This window comes from Hyposmocoma kahamanoa, unplaced genomic scaffold (genome assembly GCF_003589595.1).
Source record: "Hyposmocoma kahamanoa isolate Upper Pololo Valley unplaced genomic scaffold, ASM358959v1 215, whole genome shotgun sequence".
In the NCBI taxonomy this organism is placed as follows: Eukaryota; Metazoa; Arthropoda; class Insecta; order Lepidoptera; family Cosmopterigidae; genus Hyposmocoma; species Hyposmocoma kahamanoa.
The window spans coordinates 3,250,562-3,271,296 of NW_020653736.1; the positions used below are offsets into that span (position 1 = coordinate 3,250,562).

The following is a 20,735-nucleotide window of genomic DNA, read 5'->3' on the forward strand; positions in this document are numbered from 1 at the left end:
CTATAGAGATATCCTGCATAGAGCTTGAACGGCTTGTTATATTAAGCGTGTACAGACCCCCTCATTCATCTTACGAACTACACACATCAAAAGTGTCTAGGGATCAAGTACGTTTAAGAGTATTGCTGCAATTAGGGTTAATTATGTTAACTTTTTTGTATCGCTATTGATACTTTTTAGTGAGTTTTAACATTTAAATAAGGAATATTGTTTAAAATTCGATAATAAGAAGAAAATCGATTGTCAATGTGGTTTTGTATAAAAATGAGTTATAGCGTTTTGACAAAATCATTACAATATCTGCATCGGAACCGAAACAATTTACATTATTATGGAGAGACGACATCATTTAACCCGAGAAGTGATGATGCGAGCCGTCGGAATGTTGGAAGCTGGTTCCAGGCAACGTGCTGTGGCTTTCACTCTTAATACTACACAGAGCGTCATAAGTCGCCTCTGGACGCGCTATCGCATGACGGGCAGCGTGGCCGAGCGACATGGAGGACGATCTCGCATCACGACTCGCAGACAGGACCGGTATATCCAAAATACTGCTCGACGGAATCGTACCATGACAGCCATGATGTTGGTTACGAGGCTCCACAGCTCCTCAGGCTTGCTAATAAGCGATCAAACAATCCGAAATCGTTTACGTGAAGTGGGTCTGCGATCCCGAAGGCCGCTCAGAGTTCCACCTATTGCACCCTGCAATCGCAGGACCCGTTTACGATGGGCTCGCGAACACAGAAACTGGGAGGAAGAAGACTGGCGCTATGTGTGCTTTTCGGATGAATCCCGCTTCGGTATGAGACCGGATACAAGACGTACTCGAGTTTGGAGAACATCTGGACGTCATGAACGTTTGAGATATTGTCAGGAAGTTCATCCATATGGAGGGGGAACAATAATTATATGGGCCGGTATTTGGATCGGCGGAAGAACCGATCTCATTTGGATCAGGGGTAACCTCAATGCTCAAGTTTACGCAGAGAGGATTGTTTCAGATGTTATCATGCCTTTGCGAGGCCAGTTGGGTGATTCATTTCAACTAATGCATGACAACGCACGTCCACACACGGCTAGAGTCGTAACACGCATTCTTGCCGTAGCTCATATCAACGTTCTGCCGTGGCCTGCTCAATCGCCAGACCTCAATCCAATTGAGCACGCATGGGATATGCTTCAAAGAAGAGCTGTGCCGAGTATGCATACCGTACATACTCTACAACAATATTTTGACTTGTTACAAAACACATGGGCGGCCATTCCTCAAAGTGATTTTGATGAACTCATCTTAAGCATGCCAAATCGCTGTAATTGTGTGATTCGTGTTAATGGTGGAAATACAGATTATTATTTTTCTTATCTTTACAATAAAAATGAGCAAAATCATCATTCTCGCCATTTTTTTGTCATTTAATTGACGCCGTTAATTTGGGTTTTTTCCCACAATTTGCAAAAACATCAATTTTAGTTTATTTTAATTAAATATAGGGGTAAGCGGTTAAATAAAACATAAGCATTAAAGTAAGAAGTCGTCCTGGAAGACTGGATTTGGTAAATATTGCTTAAATAATTTTTATTTCAAAAATATTCACTTGATCCCTAGACACTTTTGATGTGTGTAGTTCAAAAAAGATTAGATGAAGTTTTAGGCAAATTAAATAATCCAAATAAATATATTGCTGTTTATGGTGACTTCAATGTTAACTTATTAGAAGAGTCCAGTGCTAGCAGTAGACTCATATCATTTTTCCAATGTTATAGTCTTGTGAATCTTTTCTTGGTGCCTACTAGAATAACTTCTACTATTGCCTCTTGGTTAGACAACATTTATACTAACGCCATACCTAGTAATAAATCTATTATAAATAAATTAACTTCTGATCACTGCAGTCAATTGGCCACTTTTAATATAACTGTTGACAAAATGCCAAAAAAGGATATCACATGTGTTCCGATAAATAATGGTCGACTTAAAGCTTATACAAATAACGTAATGCTTAAAGTAACTGACAATCCGTACGTTGACTATCCCAATAAATTGTATAATTCAGTTTTCAAAACGTGACAGTGTTTTTAAGTCCAAAATCATAACTATTAATAATTCATTGAAATTTAGTGATTGGGCGACTGTGGGAATTCAAAAGTAGACAAAGGCTATATGATCTTTACGATGAAAGGACCTATAACACTAGTAACAGTTTTAATGATTTTGTTAGGAAATATTCGAAAATGTTTAAACGTGTTTGTGTTGCAGCCAAAGCAATGTTTATAAATAATAAAATTAAAAGCAGCGCGAATGTAATAAAAACGACATGGAATATTATAAACAGCGAAACTGGAAGGGTCAAACCTCGTACCGTAGATTTTCAACTAAGATTTAATGACAAAATTGTAAACACAGACGCAGAAGTTGCTAAAATATTTGATTTTTTTTATTGACATTGCATTTTTGACTACTAAGTCGTTAAATTAATCTCCTACAGCCGATGAATCCTTACTAAAAGAAAATAATGCAGTTAGTATCACTAATTTAAGGTTCCGCCATGTATTTCCAAACACATTGTTAAAACCTTTAAGTCTATAAACATAAAAAATACTGCTGATCATGATGGTCTTTCAGTCAGAGTAATTAGTTCTATAGTTGATTGTATTACGCCTTATTTAGCCTGTGTCTTTAATAAATGTGTTGATGATAGTGTCTTTCCTGACCTCATGAAGCAAAGTAAAGTTATTCCACTTTTCAAAATCTGGTAGTATTTCTGACCCCACCAAATTTAGACCTATATCAATACTACCAACTCTCAGTAAAATATTTGAAAAAAATATTCTAAATCAGATGTGTGTACATTTTTATAGTAATCACTTAATGTCTCCTAGACAATTTGGTTTCACTCGGGGTCGCTCTACAACCGATACTGGTGTCGAGTTGATTAATCATATATTTGATGCATGGGAAGTCTCACACGATGCTATTGGTGTATTCTGTGACCTTTCCAAGGCTTTTGATTGTGTGCACCTTAATACACTGGTCAGGAAACTTCGCCATTATGGCGTGGCGGGACGTGATCTCGACTTTCTTAAATCGTATTTGCGTATCCTATCACGCACAGAGGGTACGTTTTAGTTTATATTAATGACTTACCTAGCCTCATGGAGGGTATAAAACATGAGATAGTTTTGTTTGCTGATGACATTTCCTTACTATTTAAAGTTAAAAGCATTGACTTACAAATAAATGGACGACAGGTCTAATACAAAAACCACGAAAAAAATGTCCCAAGTCAACCTATTCGAAATTTAAATTGTAATGTCATCGCAGTATCGCGCTGTCAGTCGAACAAATGAAGACTAAAGCGGAGTTTGGCGCTCTGTATACGATTTTAGCGCCTTACAAGTGCGGACACTTTTTAGCACGGACCCGACGTCCATATAATTGTAAGTCAATGGTTAAAAGGCACCAATGTTCCTACGACGATGTGAACAATGCTATATCTAAAGTAGTTGATTGGTTAGCTGTTAATAACCTACTCCTTAATGAGAAAAAAACAAATTGTGTGAAATTTACATTACCCAATGTTAGAAAGACGGTTACAAACATTGTAGTTAGAAACGAAAAATTGAATCTTGTGGATACAGTTGTATTTCTAGGTATAACGTTAGATGCTAAATTGCAATGGGGTCCCCATATAAGTAAGTTGTCAAAACGGCTCAGCTCTGCAGTGTACGCGATTAAAAAAATAAGGAAACTTTCAGACGTCGAAACCGCTACATTCGTTTACTTCAGCTACTTTCACAGTCTAATGACATACGGCATTTTGCTTTGGGGTAATGCCGCCGATATCAGTAGAATCTTTGTCCTGCAGAAACGTGCAGTTAGGGCAATTTACAATCTGGACCCCAAAGTATCTTTGAGAGATAAGTTTAAGGAAATTTTCTTAAAAACATTCTTACACTAGCCTCACAGTACATTTATGAAAATGTAATTTATGTTAAAAGGAATAGTAATTTCTTTATGAAAAATAGTGACAGACATAACATTAATACGAGGAATAAAAATAAACTAGCTTTTCTTGATAGTCGTCTTCACAAAGTCAAAAAATCACTTAAGGGGCAATGTATACGCTTCTATAATAAGATTCCGGTTGATGTACAAAATTTGCCGTACAAAAACTTAATACTAAAGGCATTGACTTACAATACTAAAGTCAATGACTAAAGGGGTTACAACTTCTGCGTAAACATGACAAAAATCAGTGGTAGTAACCCGGTTAGCTCATGGAGGTAGTCTCGATCTCTGATGTTTCAAATAAAATATATATATATTGTAAATGTTGAATGTGTACAAATATTATTTACAAAGAGCAACCCCTAGAGTTTCTTGCTCATTCTTCTCAGGGGAATCGGCCTTACGAATGAGCGGTAGAGTTTAACCATTGTGACGATTTCAAGTGTAATAATGCTTACCTATGAAATAAAGATTATTTTGAATTTGAATTTGAACTGAGGACAATTTCCATTCGCCTGAAAATTTTACGTTATACAATAACAATGATTATATAAGCCCGTGTCAGATTGATCAATCAGTCCAGCGAGCTGTTATAAGGGTTAAGCGAAATGATTCCGCGTGAACGGAACGAACCGCCGTAACTGAGATAATGAAAATCCAAAGTTGCGAATCAGTGGTTCGATTTAAAAACGCTGCAAAGGCAAACAGCGTAGGCGGGCGGGACGAAATCGTATGAAATATTTGGCCAATGTAGGCAAACATCGCGCCGCCCGCCCATGCCTAACACTGGGCGGGCTCGAACTGTCACGTGCACTGAATGAGAAGAATATATATTTTGATTGACCGCTAAGTAAACATGTCCCTATCTACCGACCCGAGAGATAGGGTTTTCCGGAGAGACTACGGGCTCGACGGCAAGACCAGGGTACAGCGGGCGTCCGGGCCAAGCCCTCCGCCAGTGATACGCCTTTGCGGGCGTCTCTGGCGGACCCGGACTTGAGTATGGACTCGCTGGGGTTTGTGGTTAAATGCAGAGACGGACATGTTTGTCTGTTCTGGTTGCATGTGCCCGGGGCGTCTGTCCCGTGAGCAGCTAGCGCGTCTTAGTAGCGGTCTAGTTGAGGGCCTGCATGCGAGAGACGTGCGGGGCACGTGAGTTGCCCTTTAAGTTGGAAGCTATGTCCGGACATTGTCCCAGGACATTGCGACTGGCATCTCCGGCACTAGCCCGGAGAGCTAGTAGAGGATAAGCTAGGTATCCTCCGGTCCCCAGCCGCTTAGGTTATCGGGAACTGGAGAGACGTCGTTTTTCGGCGTCGGGAAGTGAGCGTGCCTTACAGCTCCGCCACCAATGAGGAGATTTGGTAGTGGACTCAGAGTCGGTGGCAACTGCTAGTTGTGCAATGCGCAACGGGAAGTGAGCGTGCCTACAGCTCCGGAACCTATCTGGAAAATAGGGAGGGTACTGCACGTGCACCCGTGGCGGCTCACCCGAAGCACTAGCCTCTCGAAGATCCGGATGAAGTCAAGTGTGAACCCTGTACACTGGCTGATCTCCGGTCAGAACCTGAACTTGTAAGGTTCCTGTGCGCGCACAGGTGCACAAAAGTGCCCTTCCTGTATAACCAAGAGGTTGATAAGGATGGGTACTATAAACATAATTTATGTCGAATGATATGGGCCTGACCGCTACGTGGACGCGTCTTTAACATAAGAATACATCTATTGGTTTCTTTAAGGCTGCAAAGTTGTTGTTTAACGCGAGTGCTTGTACTGCTTTAACGCTTTTTAAAGCATACTGTCAAACCTTCACACGTGTAACCTTTGGGTGAAATATAGTAAGGCGACCCTAAACACTTTGAGGGTGCAGTATAATAATGCGTTTAGGATGTTGTTGGGACTGCCGCGGCATCGTAGCGCATCAGGTATGTTCACAAAGGCGCGCACTGATGGCTTTCATGCCATCATTAGAAAAAGAGTAGCTTCCCTGTGGCGACGTGTGCGCGGGGGCTCCAACAGCATCCTGGCCATAGTTGGAGATAGATTGTGCTGTCCCATCCAAACCTACTGGATGAACCTGCATATTTATAAGAAAGCATAGTGCATGATTCATTATTATTATTATTTTAATTTAAAAAAGTATTTGTTTTTATTTTATTGTTATTCATTGATTTAACTTCATTTGTATTTCTTTTAATTTAATTTATTTTATTTGAACTTTCGAATTTCAAAAACCTTTTCCACGCTAGTGTGCCAAAAACTATTTTGCGCGCAGATTTGTAATGAGAAAGAAAGCCTTTCCGAGCTTGTGAGGTGAAAAGAAATATTCTACTGTGCGTGACGTGTTTCGCAGCCTAGGGCTTAACAGGATAAAAATCTTTATAAAAATTAAATTATAGTATGTGTAACATTACTACTTGTATATACAGATAAAGATAAATTTATTCTGCACAAAAATTTCAGCTGAATACATCTTAAATAACCTTTTATTTTATTACCAATTCATCATTAATTCCAGCAATGATCCTCCCACATGTGCGCCATTTTGCTATTCATAAATAAATATTCACTTAGCCAATTTCATTGTATGTATTTGTATCAAAATAATACAATGAAGTATGGTTATTTACTTTTTAAATTTATTTATTAAAGTACGTTGTTCCGGTTCGCACCTACTTGCGTTCTAAGGCTACATTCTGATGCAAATTCGGTACAATAATCTATTCTAAAAATAGATTCATCTTTAAAAGGGTTGAAACTTAAATACGTAATATAGATATTTTCGGGTTATCTACATTACATATGATCTATGTATATTTTAAATTTATTTGTAATCTAGTGAAATTTGACAAATAATTTGAAATTTAGCTCTTTACACAGTACTTACTAAATTCTTGTTTATGTTTGTGGAACTCCAGATCCATGTGTTCTAATCAATGTTTTCTATCATTTACCTCTTATACGAATGTTTAAATTATAAATTAAATATTAGACAATATCTCATACGTTGCTCTGATCCCAATAAAAGTAACTAAAAGCACTTGTGTTCTGCAAATCGGAAACAACGACTACGGTACCACAAACATTTAGACTCGAGACAATATAGAAAAGTTATTTCTACACTGACCCGGCCAGGAATTGAACCCGAGACCTTCAATATGGCGCCACCATGAAAACCGGTGTACGAGCCACTCGACCACGGAGGCTCGTAAATTATTGAAAATCCTTACATACACGTTGGAGCAATTACTCTTATAAATTACTTTACAGAAACGATTGCCACAAAAGCTTTTCAATTTTGAAGACCCCTGAATTGTTAAAACAATAGCCAAAAACCCAAAAGTAAAATGAAAAAGGCTATGCAATAAAAGGACTTATAATAGGCTTACACAGGATAACAGAGGGATCGCTTACAAGGCAATGCACCGCACGCGATCGGATTATGTTTGTGTAGCCGGCGGTGGTGGCCTCGTGGGAAAGCGGCTACTTCTCAATAGAGAGGTCGACGATTCGAGTCCCTGTGGCGGCAAGTATTTGTGTTTTGCGAATGTTTACTAGCAATATCTCACGCTAAAGACAACATCGTGACGTACACGTCGAAGAATGAAAGTTTCACAACCATTGCAATAACATGTGAAGTCCGCAACTGGCATTGGTAGACTATAGCTTAAACTCTCTCTTTAGAGGTGACCTGTAGCCAACAGTCCGCATTTGCCGGAAAGGACAACTACGCTGTACTGCCTTGAACTGGAGGTAAGAAAAGAAACTTAAGTACAACAATAAAACTTGGTTCTTTGCATGCCTTCAATTGCTTCATTTTGTTTATTATTAGTAGACTTTAAAAGAGGTATGCTACATTTGTTTGCCTCAAAAACGGAATTTTGTATCATTCGACTGAAAAATGTGTCATCAAATTCAATGTGGACTCAGGTTTAGACCTACTGACTCCCAAATGTACCTTTTCTACCGGCAACACAATCTTGAACCTCTAAGATAAGATTAGAATTCTTAAAAACCTTAATAACTATTGAAGATAACGTTAAGGGTCAAGACACACTCATCGAAGGGTGATTGCAATTACTATAGTATGCCATTGGCAACGACCTCTCATAGTAACGGAGCCCAAGCGGGTATGAATCGAATTACCGACATGGTAATTCGAGGTTTTGTGGACAGTGAATATTTGGGACATTTCCTGGCTCCAGGCTTGCCGGCCATCTTTGTCGACCGCCCTGACCGACACAATTCAATTACCTTTGTCAAATTGAGCTGGTTACCTCAAGCGCCAACTGCGTGACTCGAACGTAGGAGCTAACCACACCACACCTTACTCTTTTGAGCAAACCCGTGACCACCAGTGATTCATACATGAGTTGATCTCTGGATCCTTAGGTAAAAAAAAAGATGTGCTAAACATGTGAGCTAATAAAATAATGCCTTTCGCGAAAACAAACGGATGAGTGACCCAATAGAGCCGAGACCAGTGCACAAAACTCGACATAAAGTAAAAAAGCATCGACAGCACCTGCGGGCGCTCAGAGCTGAACAGAGTTTCCCTTCTTTTCTCCCAATAAACTTTAATTTTCGTTTGCTTTTATAACTCGATTTCTTGTTTCAAAAAGAGCAATCACCGAACTAACAGTTTTAATTTAGTTAATTTAGCCAATGAAGCATACAAAATACTTTTCTAAAATAAGCTTCTATATTTTACTGGCAAATTCGCTTGGGAAATTGAAACATCTCTCACCGAAACGTGAGCGTTTAACACAGTACATTTATACAGAAGCTGCGCCGCGCTGCGATTGGAGTTTGGTGTTTATTCTATGCAATATATGACCTTATTTCTGCTATAATTACCTAACTTAGTTACAGAAAGCAAATTATACACTAAATATTTTTAATATCGAAGAGACACAAACTCGTAAAGCTAAAAATAGAAAATTCATCGGGGTCCGCGCCATGGAGTATCCTACCCCTGAGACTGGCTATGTTCCTCTACTGGATAGTCGATTTTCAGAATAAAAAGTCGTTGATATTCGCTGATACTGGGTGATTGAATACGGGTACCTATTTATGGGTGTGCTTGTCTAGTGCAGATTCTGGTTACCATTTCTCCGATTCAAAGCAACAGATGCGCGGAACGACCACCACAAACCACATAAATGAAGGTTTTGGTCAACTTTTGAATATTATGATTTATTTGCTTGTTGTTCCTGTTCACGTGCCTCGCGTTTGCATGCAATTTCGTCGTTAATAGTACACAGTGATTCCATCATGAATGGCGAACGATTAATTAATCTAATTCCGGAGCACTCGCAAGTGATCAATAGGCTCATATTACACGATCCGGAGCCGGGGCCGATGCGGCCATTAATATCCCTGTTTCCATTTCATTAACCACCACTGTCCCCGTACCCCGCATGTCTGTCGCGATACACGTCTGAGAAAATATAGCTAGTCACCTGTATCACTGTACCCTTATCAATATACCTAAGCATGTACACGGTCGAGACGAGATGATGTTGCAAATTGAATTCTTAGAGCGTTTACGTCCTATTCGTATCAGTTCCGAGTCCGAGAAATGACGGTCCGAAATGTCACAGGGATCATTTTATCTCCAGGTGTACAAGCGGTATGGTTTCTCGCATTTGAATCGGACTTAGTGCACTAGCGACATCCGAAGTGCGTCCGAGTTTTGTAGGTTTGTATGATCTCGGATACGAATCAGAGGCAGTGCGTAAACGCGCTTACAACTTTAGCTTGTCCGATAGTAAGCTAGTATTAAGCTACTATTATATGTAGACAATACTTCTTTCTTACTATAAAAATTTTACTCAAAGTTTCGTTTGTTTAATATTAATCTTTCAAAAGTTGTTTTTGCAAATGTGCCACTACACAGGGCGTCTCACGGCTGTGCCAGACGGAGGGAAAGTACCCTAAATATCGTACATAGAAAATGATTCCAAAAGATGGCTTCATTTTGATTTTAAAAACAATTCGAACTGAATTCGAATACTTTTAAATAATCACCTATCTAAACCCGAACCCGCAAAAGTGAAAAAAAGAACTGTAATTTTACTATACTTACTGATCGAAAGCCTCAATCATAAGGAATGTTTCCTTCTAATTACCACAGCATCTTAAACAAAACGAAGGCCATGGAATTTAACTAATTAGCCGCTCACGCGATACATGCTGCCGTAGATGCATACCACACCTAGAGGTGCCGGTGATGATTTTATATCGATTTATCAGATATCGAAGTTATGACAGGTAAAAGAACTAATATTAACTGCTATTTCGGTAACTACTCTAGCAAACCATAAAGTTTTTAATGCCTGGGTCTGTCATTTAAAAAAAATAAACAACTTGAAATATACGTCACGACAATCGTGTGTGTCATTGTTTGGGCTGGTGATTTCGGTGTTTATTTATTGAAAACACACCGTAAGTAGCGTTTTTTAAGCTTACCCTGAATACAAATGTTTATAAACTATACTTTAAGGAGTAATTTCATGGTAAACGTTAGAACCACTCAAACGGAATATTATCATATTTATCCAAGTACACCAAAAATTTCATTAGTGCTTTTTAAGTGCAGGGTTTGCGGTGTGTTACTGCATTTGAGATGTTTTTGTTGGTAGTACGGAGGGTATTTATTAAGCAATGCAGAATAATAATTGTTATTTATAAAAACTTGTATTTAAACTGAATGCTTTTCTAATTTGCGAAACCAAGTAGCCTCCATTTTGCGGTAGGAGGAGCGCATTGCGTGAGCGGATAAGTATTACTATAATATTATAACTGCAACTTACAATTAATTTAAGTTATCAATTGCTCAAAATTTGCCCCATTCTGCAGTATACAAATTCTGGCATTTTGATAATTTCGCTACATATTGATATATTTCTCAAGTTTATGTACTCATTAGTAATACTTTGAAATTATCATGTTAAATTTCATGGTCTTCCTTTTATTTAAGGTGCCGTGTTATTTAGAAGAAAACAATCCCTATTATTGAGGCTTTCGATCAGTGTAATAAAATTACAGGTTTTTCGGACATTTGGCGGGTTCGATTCCCGGTTCAGGCAGGCGATTATTTAAAACTTTTGAATGCAGTTCGAATTGTTTTTAAAATCAAAATTAAGTCTTCTTTCAGAAAAAATTCTATCTTCGGTATTTAAGGTACTTTCCCTCCGTGTGGCATAGCCGTGGGACGCCGTATATGTACGTAAGCTGATGAAGATACTCGTAACTTATTGACGCCATTTGTGTGCTCTTTTGGCTTCATTTTAACGCTTAAGCTTAAGCACCGTTTAGAGTCGTATCGCGCTATGTTCTTCCTAATGTGCAGCAAAATTCTGAGTTTAAATATGTTTATCGCGCAGCAGAGAGCAGCTATGTGAACCAGAGCCGCCTTAAGTCGTAAATTGTAGTGGGAAGGGGCAAATTCTCGAACCCAAAGGGGCCCCGGGAATCATGCTCCTAAATCCGTTGAAAAAATATTTTGGGATTTTCACTTAACTAGTCCCGGCAGAGGCTAGTGCTGTGCTGAAAGACGTAAAAGATATTGTGTTTACAGCCGCTTTGTGAAGTGCCACAAAGCGCCTGTAATTTGTGTTTTCAAAAAGGATCTCACCTGCGGGCCGGTTTGCGGCCCTGCCGCGACGCCAGCGGCGATTTGGCACTCCCGCACCGCGGCTTTGCCAACAGTAAAGTGCCAAGGCACTAAGGCGCCTGCTGGCCCATACACTCGCATTACTATCCAACGACAATGCTCGCTTTGAAAAATCAAGTCTCGACTTTTAGTGAGTTAAACTTAAAATAATTTAAATTATGTATATGATGTATATGACAGAAATATTGTATATACTATCTTGGCGTTGGTATATCAAAAAAGAGTTACTTATTAAATATTGTTTATGTAAGTGGCCAGTTCCGGAAACTTATAGTGCGCCCTATGTAGCACGTGTACAGCAAAGATACTTGGGCCTAGTACACTTCCTTGTAGTACTCCAATGTGGCATGACAAATGTATATTTATTTACTTCCTACGCGTGACACGCAGCACTAGCCCACTTACTGCCTTGTTCTTCCTTTCTTCCTTAACGCTGCTCTTCGGTCACGTTACGTTTTTCGAATTGCCATTAGCGATCACATTTCGGTTTAATCATACTACACTGGGCCAGTCCCGCTTAAGTCAAAGTCAAAATCAAAGATTATTTATTCCATAGGTAAAATAAATTTACACGTGAAATCGTCACATTTAAGCTACTGCTCGTTCCCTACGCTGACCTCCCTGAGAAGAACGAGCAATAAACTCTGGGGATTGCTCTTTTTCAAATAAACTTAAAAGCTATGGAATACACTTTGAATCAAATTTGTGTGGATTCTGGAGCCATGCCGTCTTTCCATACATCTTTATCTAACACGTAGTCTTCAATTTTGTAATATGATTTTTCGATCAAAATATTTTTAATGTAGTTTTTAAACTTAGGAAACGATAAACTTAATATATGCTCCGGAATCTTATTGTAAAAACGTATACAGTTCCCCATAAAAGAGTTGTTTACCTTGGTTAAACGAAATCGTGGTACCATGAGTTTGGACTTAGCTCTAAGGTTAATATTATGGATACCTTCTTTCTTATTGAAATTATGTATATTTTTACGAGCAAATCCGATTAAAGTTTACGTGTTTGTTTACTTCAAGTAAGAGTAATGTTTACAAGTGTTACGTAAACCACACCCCTCTCAACCACCCGTAGCCCTGCGAGAGCCTGACAGTAAAGTAAACTCTTAGGGTCGTATTCTAGAACTCTATTCAATGCTCAAGTCAGGATTGCACTGGCAACACAAGCACTGGAAATACGACCCTAATGGCAGGGACTTGAGTATGATTTCGAGTGCTTTAGACCATACTCAAATCCTGACTTGAGCATTGAGTAGAGTTCTAGAATACGACCCTTAGACATTCATATTACGCCGTATTGCATTTTTGAGAACCCTCGGGTCGCATCTGAATATTTCAATAAAAAAGTATCTACCGCCAACCTCCACGGCAACCACCATTATATATCTTCGTGTGAATACATTTATACAGGAATTCAAAATTTTGTACTTATTTATTTATTTATTTTTAAGGGATAACAAATAATTGTACATGGTATGTTTGCATTCAATGCTGATCGTTAACTTCAATTTTTATTATTACATACTTTACATATTTTATTACATATCTTATTTTTATTTCAATGTTAACTTAATTTTTATATATTTTAACATTAAATTAATATCTAACATAACTAAAATTATGATTAAATTAAAATTGTCGTGTGTGACGGCTAAGGCAAAACTAGAACAAGTAAAAAATAAACAAAAAAGAAATTAGTTCCGGGCTTCGATAATAAAAGCCTTTTTCGGGTAAATAAAATATGTCAATAACATTAAACAAAACATTGCACTGAGAAAGAAGAAGAGTTTTTGTGGATCGTAAGAGGATCTCGCTTACTTAAAAATAAACATCATTTTGTTTTTATTCAATTAAAAGTTAGTTTTTTATAGCAGTTTTTTAAAGCCACTCTAAGAATAGACATATTAAACGTGTGGGAGAGTTTAACGTAAAAATTTTGAATAAATCTTGTTTTATTTAAAAAAGTTATTGATGTCGTTTTACTCATTAGATAACGTACTTTCGATATCGGTTTAAATGTTTTTAACATATCTTACATTTACGGAATAATCGCCTGGTAGAACTTAATGATTACACGCTGTATATTGACGACCTCAGTTGCACAAGGGTATGCATTTTGGGTGCAGGATGATGAGCTCCCGGACCCCACTCCCAGTAGGACCATTTTGGGGCGTGAACTTTTCTAACTTGATTCTGGTCTAGGTGTTCTAGTTAGTGCCCTGGAGTGTATTCCATTGCTCCTCATGCTACGTGGAATTTCCTAGCTTAGGACCAGGTAAACTCAAATATTTAGCGGCAGTAATTGTTCGCCATTGTACTACCTGACCTAAGTAATAATGTTAAAGTTTAAAACTACACATATTTATCTTTTTTTCTTGAGGTCAACAAACAGTTGCACACATTGCAAGTACTACACAGTTATAGCTAACAAAGTGTGATTTAATGAGTAACCATCACCGTTAAGCACAGTTTAATATAAATATTGCACTCCTTTGATAGTGGCACGAACCACAAGTATCACCCAAACACCCCACCAGCATCAATGGTCTGAAGTTTTATTTTCTAAATGTTTATTTTTTATTATAAATAAATATAGTTAAAAATATTGTTAACCTTTTTTATTACACCCTAAGTAATTCATGAACTCCTCGAAGATACATTCACCGAATCACATTAGTTTATGGTCCTCAGCAGAATACAGGCCATTCCAATAAAGAGTAGGGTGTGACTGCAAGATTGTATTGAATTTCGCAAACTATGAGAGGCCTGTACTCAGCAGTGGGTTAAATCAGAATGTAGATGATGGTGATTAATTAATTTCCTTTTGGACCAAGGTGCTGATTCACGATAGGGCGTCCACTTTCCATAAACAAATACCTGTATGTAGCAGTCGTCATTGTGTAAACTTAAGTAAGACTGTAATTCACTAATTATTAATACAAAGATGGAACACTCAGAAAAAACACTCAGAAAAAACACTCAGAAAAAATTCCTTCGATCCGAAGAAATCTATGACAGATTTATCACATTTACCAGATTTATCATAGATTTCTCATAGATGGCGCTACGACTAAAAAGTCGTTGAAAGACCAAGTACAAAGACACGACGCAAGCACATAGAAAAATTCGTGAGGTCCGTTGGTTCGTTCCGTGGCTTAGTTGGTAGCGTCTGGCACGGTATGCAAGAAGACGTCGGTTCGAATCCGACCGGATCGAAGGAATTTTTTCTGAGTGTTTTTTCTGAGTGTTCGATCTTTGTATTAATAATTATAACAAACTAGTGGAGTCATTTCACAAAAAATAATTGAATATCAATTCAATAAAAATTTAATTAATACTGTAATTCACTGTTTACATTTATCTACTTCCTTGTAGTCGTGTCAGTGTTTTTATTAAAGCCGTTTCTGGGAAAATCCTGACACGTGTCGAGCTCGTGGAACAGTAGTGCGCTAGTGCGGTTGCAGCGGATTTACTATCTCGCAGTTTGTATGTATTATAAATAAACAAACTGCGAGATATGAAATGCAGCATGTTTCAAAAGTTTAACTCCTGAAAAAGAGTATTTTTAACCGACTTCACAAAAAGGAGGAGATTATACGTGTATGTTTTCAGATATATCCGTTAATTACGGACCGATTTTGAAAATTCTTTTTTGTTTGAAAGGGTGCACTCTCGTGGTGGTCCCTGGTGCTGTTCCGGGTTCGTTTCGGCTCACAAACTACTAATTATTTTCCGCAAATTTTTTTTTTTTTTTTTTTTTCAAAATTATTTATTATATCATATCCACAGAGTTCAAGATCGCATGAAATACAATATGAAACATATAAACATAAAAAAGAAACTACCAGTATTATATTACTGGTACTTCTTATATGATTATAAATTCAAAAACACTAATAATATAAGTAATCAAAACCAAATAGGAACGAAAATTAAAAGGGACCGCTCTGAACCGTACCCGGCTCAAACGTCCCCATCACACTAGCCGCATTACCGCGCTGGATGGCCAGTGAAATCTGCTGCACCAGGTAAGATCCAGAGCGTGGATCATAACCCCTTTCTCGGAGCCGGCGGCCCAACTCCCGCACAAATTCCTTGGCCTCAGCAGCCCAAGTCCCCGCAGTCTCCACTGCAATTGGCACAAAATCGTACATTGGTTCCAACGCGCTGTATTTTGTGTGTTTTAATTTTGCCGCATATTCCGCAGCTGACCCGGCAAATCTGGTGGTGTGACTCAGATGGGACGGTGCAAATGTACTGACACACGTAGCGTCCCACAATAGGCATCGACCTCTCCGCCATGGAACCAATGTAAGACCGTCAGGCCTCTTGCCATCCGTACGGCACAACCCCGGAGGTTCCAAGACACAAGGCACGTTAGACAACACCAAAGCCCGGCGAACTAGATCGTTAATCGCATGATGCCTTGAAAACCGCCCCGCGCACCTTTGACAACTGAGGCCGTGGTGGCCATTCTCCTCAACCATGACCCCACAAATGCAGTGATGCAGTTCACAAACCTTACATCCCAACCGTAAAGCAACTGCAATTCTCAAAGAGTCATTATCCAGCAGTGTGCCTAAATGGGGTGAAGGCAATGCCTGCAACCACGCTCCTGATTCAGGCTTAATTGCAGCCTTTAGACGTGCCACGTTATCACCCGATGCCTCACCTAATAGCGATGTAGTGATCTCCCTACACAAAACATCATCCCATCCTCTCTGGACGACGACATTATCCGGCCGCTCATCACCCGGACAAACAGTGGACCACCTGGTAAGGGCCTCGGCAAGAAAAGGTATCCGGGTATCGTCACCATTGAAGGGTAATATACGAGTGACTAGTCCCAAAGACCTATGACCCGAAGCCAAGAAAGCCACCAAACCGATCTCTCGACACCGACGTACCCCCAGTCCGCCATGACGAATTGGAAGAGCAGCTTGACACCACTGTGATTCAGTTAGATGAACATTTAATATAGACTCAAGTGATGACTTCAATGTGTCGTCCAGCCTTGCCACATCGTCCTCGAACAACCAACTAGGAGAAGTTCTCAGAATATACAGCACGCGTGGCATCGCAAAACAGCTCCGCAATAAAACAAGCGAGACGTGTGCCGACAAGTTGTCCAAATGTTCCTGAGCTCCAACCAATGCCAACCTTTTATCCTCAAGAGCCGCACTAACCCCTTCGGGAAAGATGGGAGCGCCCAGTAAAGACAAAGATGATTTATGAAGTCGTCGCACACCTGGCACCAATAATTCCATGTCCGACAAAAAGCCCGATTCCACAGGACCACAACAATAAAGCTCACATTTGCTTGGGTTTATCTCCAAACCTATCGCCCTCAAAACGGGCACAAGGTTTTTTAAATCATTTAGCACCACTTGCGGGTTCCCACCAATCGTTCCATCATCCAAATACCATACGTTTAGGGGTGAATCCAAAGAAGAAATAACTTTCTGTATAGCTAGACAAAATATTAAAGGCCCCAAAGGATCGCCCTGCTGAGCCCCGACTTGCGAGCTTACACACTCATTGTTTTCATTTTCCGCAAATAAAAGTAGATTTTTAACTTGACACAATATAAACATGCAATCAACAAATCACCGTCATCATGACAACCAAAAAAGAAACTACAAAATGTACAAGGAGTCCGTAACAATCCCATCGTCACCAAGTAATCGAAAAAAGACGAAAAGCACACTTTTGCAGACGGTTTTGCTTTTTCAATGAAAAAGTTATAATTATTTAATTTGCCGTTACTTGGTTTAACTCTTCATCAGGTATTGAAGGAATTTTCAAATTCGTAGAACAAAAGTGTGTTAATTGAAATACTTCTGTTATTAGATTTTCTTTAGTTGTAACCCATTTTGCATTCCTAAAGTTCTTCCCAACGCGGCAACGGTTGCTTAGAAGAAATTGCTACTTGGCAATGAGCCTCTTATACATTAACTTATTCTATTATACTTAAATTACAGTTCCGACGTTATTGTAATTTTACTGCCCAATAAAAATACATTTAATTCATTCAAAATTGGTGTGTATCCGAAATGGCGAGCCTATAGACAATATTATGTTCATGTTTGGTGAAAAAGCAACTTTGGAAACGAAACTAAGCGCAAACACGCGACCAACTTTGGTTTTAATATAGCGTTTGAGATTTCCTATCACCGGGGTAATTTATCTTTAGCTACTCTTTCTTCTTCTTCATGGAGAGTTGTTGATTCAGTTGAATCTCTACAAAAATCTAGTTCAATATAATAATAGTAATAATAACAATACGTGCCATTGTTCGCCGGTTCTCGAACTTGAGTCCCCGAACCCGACCGATTATACATTCAAAATTAATCTTTTAGGCTATGGGAGACGCGAAATTCTAAAACGGATATCCAAAAATAATAAACCTATTCTTGACTGGTATTAACGCGTTTACAGCAAAACAATATTTTTATATTTATTGTTGTATAGAATGTGGACATTTTGATTAACCTTTAAGACAGCAATAGTTTTATTATAAATAAATAAATTTATAGAAAGCACAAGTCCGATCTTGCATTGAGTACTGCAGTCATCTGTGGGATGGCTCAGCGAAGTATCAACTTGAGGCTCTTGATTCGATTGAGCGCAGAGCCAGGAGACTTATTGGCGACGATAAGCTCGAATCTAAACTTCATGTCGGTTTTTTACAGAATATATTTCGGCGAGTGTGCCCATGAGCTCCATCAGCTCATCCCGCCCGCCCCCCTTTTACCATCGGACATCCAGACGTACGGCGGGATATCATCCTTAGTTGGTCGATATTCCCTTCAAGCGTACTAAGCGCTTTTCATCATCTTTTATTATGCGCACAGCCCAGGAACGGAATTGCCTGACTGCGAGTGTCTTTCCGAACTCATACAACCCGGGTGTCTTTAAGGTGCGACTGAATAGGCATCTTCTGGGCAAACTCGTTCCATCGTAGATCCTATCTTTGCTACAGAAGAGCAAGTCCATTTAATTAAAAAAAATGTTTTTATTAAGAAGTGTCCATAAGTAATGAATTACTACTTACAGGGCGTGACTTGTTGTGTGCGGGGGGGTGTGCGGGATGCGGTGGGGGGTGCGGGGCGCTGCGCAGGCGGGCCAGGGCGCTTAGCAGCCCGTCCGTGGTCACGCGCACCCACACCCGGGACCCATCTATAAAGAAAATATTTCTATTACTTGGTTTTTTAAAAATATTATCAAGTGACGTGAGGCTTATGAAGTGAGGCTTTAAACGCAATGTAATCATTGTATTAAGGTACTTTATAACAAAAATCGTCTTTATGTCCGAAAAGTAAGTAATGTGCGCTGGCTTGGCAGCCTTCCTACTTTTGTACTCCAAAATGCTAGCGCCACAATTGACAATGGATACCAATGTTCATATTGCTGATGGGAGAAGTTATATAACCAGGGTTAAATTAAACAACGTGGGCGTCATTGTGTAGCACTTGAGTAATAATTTTCATTGCTTAATTGTATTAAAGCCGTAGTTTCACAAGTTCATGAAATTAATGCAAAGTATACACATTTTGAGCCGCAGTTGTTCCGTGTACATCCCTTTGCCGAGCACGGATCTCAGCGAATAGGGTCGTCAAATACATGAATAGTCGAACATAAAGAAAAATCATTCGATCCTGCTGGGTTCGAACCAGTGCCTTCAAGCAATCCGTGCCAGATGTTCTAAAGCAGACCTTTTCAATGCGCTTGTTGCAGATCTCTGGTTTTTGTTATTAACGCCTTTTTTGAATTTGTTTAATTAAGATAATACACAAGTAAGGTAAGAAAGACAATAAAAGCTTAAATACTAGAAAGTAGAACTAGGATTTTTAAATTATATGAACAAAATTGGATCCCCGCGGCAAGGTGCCCAAGATGCTGGCAGCGTTCCCCCTTTGTATAGCTATGCTAATGCGTTGGGAAGGTAGCTGCTAGCCCTTTGGTTTCCCAGACAGTTTATTAATTTTTTCGGTAAAATTTTGCACAGATAAGGGGCACTGGGATCCCACGGGCCAAGGGTTTCGACTCCAACGCCAAGGGTTTCGACGTCTTTTTTTGAATCTAAAGTAAGCTAAAAAGACTACGAAAGTTTTTCTTCACTCAGTCAGATACTTTTACAGCTACCAGCGGTTACAAATGTCGCCTCAATAAATGTAACAATAAGAAATAATTATAACAAACTAGTGCAGTAAAATCACATAATATAATTGAATATTTTGGTAGTAAGATATCGTTATATTCAATAAAGTGAATAGTGAGTACGAATAAATAGTTCATACAAAAAAATCTTTAGTTTCCAACTACACCGTGCCTGAAGACTCTCGTCGCTATATATTTAGTATCTAGAGTTCGGTATTTTGCAATATCGTGATGGAATATTCAGTAATAGGCTATTATATATAATGTATATCGATCGAATTTTGATTCAGTGTGTTACTACTGGAGCAGTCCACGAAGTTGGCTCTACACGTTGGGAGTCCCATGTCCTCGGAGTGCCATTGTAAATCTTCCCCTTTCACGACATTTCCCTTAACGGTTTAATTAATAATGATGCTTAAAAGCACCCTTGTAGCGGAGAGGTTGTTCGTTATAAGGAAAATTAAAAGGGAAACACACGAGAGGTAGACAGTCAACATTTGAATAACTTAATATCTCCCGTACTTACCAAAACACAAGAGCAACAAATTATTTTCTCCTCGTCGAAAACCTTTGTAAAGGTTAAATACTCCAAAGATGAAGCACTCAATTAAGATAGACTTAATTATTCGTATAAAACATTCAACAATCTTCCACATTATTTAGGCAATGACAACTCGCAATGTAAAGTTCAAGGTTCGATTTGTTTTCGATATTCCGTGACTTTAACAAGCTTCAATCGATTTCAATCATGCTAATAACGTGGTCAACGAGTACCAATTACTAAGAGACCAACCTTTTGTATGTCATTTAACGCAGGTTTTTTGTTATCGTTGTTGACTAGTTACTCTTTATTTTAAAGGTATAGCTGTGA

At 38.9% G+C, this 20,735-nt stretch overlaps 1 protein-coding gene across 1 annotated transcript in view; it reads right to left on the reverse strand.

Annotated features, from left to right (window-relative positions):
• The window catches only part of LOC113227792, a 278,118-nt gene extending 259,336 nt beyond the window's left edge, over positions 1 to 18,782 (reverse strand). Inside the window, exon 1 of the mRNA XM_026460809.1 lies at positions 18,759 to 18,782. The gene's annotated coding sequence lies outside the window, so the exon portion shown is untranslated. The remainder of the gene's footprint in view (positions 1 to 18,758) is intronic.
• Between the last annotated feature and the right edge of the window lie 1,953 nt (positions 18,783 to 20,735).